The sequence below is a fragment of the Peromyscus leucopus genome, chromosome 1 (assembly GCF_004664715.2).
Source record: "Peromyscus leucopus breed LL Stock chromosome 1, UCI_PerLeu_2.1, whole genome shotgun sequence".
NCBI classification, from domain to species: domain Eukaryota; kingdom Metazoa; phylum Chordata; class Mammalia; order Rodentia; family Cricetidae; genus Peromyscus; species Peromyscus leucopus.
The window spans coordinates 138,367,162-138,369,547 of NC_051063.1; positions in this window are offsets into that span (position 1 = coordinate 138,367,162).

Consider the following 2,386-nt stretch of genomic DNA (forward strand, 5'->3'; position numbering starts at 1 on the left):
TTGGCTATGGGGCAAATTGGCAAGTATCAATGGTATCAATAGTGATGGTAATGTTGGGTCCAGTTTTGCAATTACTCATTTTAATCAATCACCAAAGGCAAATTTCTTGGAAGAAAGACATAGTATTTGGGGTCATAACTAGGTGGAATCTCAGTCCTGATGCTTACTATCATGGTATGTATACTATAGTTCACTCCAGTTACGGTGTCTATGTTCTGTTTTCCTCCATGATACTTTCTTACCTTCTCCTTTACCAGTTTCTACCAGGGGATGGAAAATGGACCAGAGGATGTGAATGAGGTTTTGGACTCTTCCTTTGGTGAAACTTGGCTAATCATTGTGTAGGTACCTCTGTCTTCTACTTGATGGTTGATCAAGTCTCAAGAAACACAGAACCTAAGTGGTGGGCAATCTTCTCTCTACCATGTGCAGTGATAAGTGAGGTCATCATTAGGCCTACCCTGCACTTGCTTTGAAAGTATGTTTCCTCATCCTGTTATATACAAATTTTTATAGACATTAAGCAAAACAAGGTGATTCTATCCCCCAAGTTAAGTGCAGATGTCAAGATTGATGCTACCACATGCATATTGAGGGGGCTCAGAAGGTTAATCAAGTATGATTTCTGGGGGCTTTAGAGCATGCCTTTAAAGGTGGATTTAAAATATCTTGAAAGCAGGAAAAGGAGTAAGGCTTGGTAATTTTGTTGTTGCTGTTGTTTGAGGCATTCTCCCTGTACAGCACAGGATGACTTCAAACCTGTGACCCTCTGTCTTAGCCTCCTGAGTACTGGGATTATAGGCACAATCTACCATGCCAGACTGATCCTTGTGTGTCCCTGGAAACTCCCACTGGAACAAACACAGGCTTCCTTATCAGTTCCTCACCTTGTGGAGTACAAGAGGAAGGAGCCTAAAAGTTGCTGGTAAACATTAGAAAAATGGATTCAGTATTACATAGAAATTTATATTCTTGACTTGTACCCTCTGTAACTTATTACTGATTAAGTAATAATTAAGTTACTTATTACTTAGTTTCACCTTAATAAAAAGGTTTGCAAAATCAAGGATTTTCTCTCTTCTACAAGGAAAGGCCAATGTAAGGGCAACTCCTTGGGTCCCTAACTATTTATTGTCCCTGGGTCCACCTGAGACTCTACCCAAGACTGGAAAGACTCTGACCAGCATAGGCATGCAGATACTGCCCAAAGCAGCACCAACTGATTCTAATATCAGTTTTGTGGTTGCTGCTGAGAAGAAACAGATGGTCAGGAAACAAATATCTGCCCTCCAGTTTTCAAACAAAAGCAAACAGGAAATGAGGCACGTAGGTAAAGCAGTGCATCGTCTATTCAGGCCCCCTTTCACCACCAGTTCGTTCATCTCTGAGCTCTTTCCATGGCCATTAGGAAAGGACACATTCTGGACCAAAAATGAAGATTGTACTACAGTGATGGGCAGGAGTATTGGAAGGGAGGAAGAAGGGTAGGGGTAAGCAAGGCAGAATACATCCAGGAATTGAGCGATCATAACTAGCCACTTTCTCCACACAGCTTTTCAAACCTGAAAAGAATCCTTTGGGCCAAACATGATGAATATGCCCTCACATAAGTGGCAGGTGACTAATGTCACTTCTTTTGCTTTTTGGAAACCCAGTACAGAAGGAAATTCCCACTGGTGACAGGCAGAATTTTGCAAGTTCTAAGATATGAACTACATTCCTTGAAAGTTGGGCGCAGTTTAAAGGAAATCTAGGTGTTTTTGAAGAGAGACTTCACAGTGGCCCTATTCCTAGTCTCAATCCACCTATTACACATGCAGAAGGATCATGCAGGTTATGGCCCAGCTCTGGACCAGCCCCCAAGGATGCTCTTCCACTTCACAGGTCATCGGAAAGGCTCTTGACCTAACTCTGATGGCAGATAATGGGTGAAGACCAGACAGAGCAGAACAAAGGCAGTTGGATGGCTACTTTGCAGGTGATTCTCTTAGGGCAGGATGGATTATTTTCAAAGGAAAAGGTTGGAAGACAGTTGCCATGGTTACTCTCCAAGTTCTGAAATGATATAATCAGAAAAAGCTCTTGAGAGGAGAAAAGAGGGGAGGAGAGGTGGTGGGTTTAACACAGGTGGGCAGCTGCATTATGAGATTGAGGTGTTTTCTTTCTCTTTTAATGGTGCCTGAGGAATTTTTTTTTAAAAAAGAAAGAAAACAGGTAAGAGAGAGATAAAGAAAAATGATGGAGGGGGAGAGGAGGAAGGAAAGGAGAAAATGAGAAATAAAATGAATGAAAATAAAAGAAGACAGAAAGACCAAAGGAAAGCAAAGGAACTTCAAGCCGAATTTATGACAAAGAACTATCCTTGGTAGTAAGAAAGAGCTGTCTG